Below are 502 nucleotides of genomic sequence, written 5' to 3'. Positions count from 1 at the left end.
ATATTTAAGTAACACTTTCTAGAAAGGTAAAGAGTTTTGCCATGAGCATTCTTACAAGAAGTTGTGGTAAATACATGATATTACATGAATAAATAAGCAAAGATGGGATTGGTGAACCAGTCTAAATATGTTCTACCCATTGTCCCCAACATAATAGAAGAATCATCGTTTTCCTAGACTATTGCCAGCATTGGGTGTTGATCGTCCTTTAGTTTTCCTTGTGTCAGAGGTGGAAAGTTATGTCTTATTCTAGTCTCAATTTCCAAGTGCTAAGCTTCTTTTGTATATTTATTTGTAATTTCTATTTTTTTTTAGAGCTACTAGTGGACTCAGACACTTAAGTATATGAGGAATATACACTTAACACTTAAATATAATGTAAAGCATCATAATTAAGAAGGAAGTTGAACTACAGATTCAAAACTCAACCAAGTTACCTATTTATCTTAGGACATTAGACACAACTTTATTCTTTCATAATTAGTTTTTATTGAATTAAACT

The sequence above is a fragment of the Orycteropus afer genome, unplaced genomic scaffold (genome assembly GCF_000298275.1).
Source record: "Orycteropus afer afer isolate SDZICR_OR568_19922 unplaced genomic scaffold, OryAfe1.0 scaffold00736, whole genome shotgun sequence".
In the NCBI taxonomy this organism is placed as follows: Eukaryota; Metazoa; Chordata; class Mammalia; order Tubulidentata; family Orycteropodidae; genus Orycteropus; species Orycteropus afer.
Note: the sequence above shows the minus strand (reverse complement) of the source record.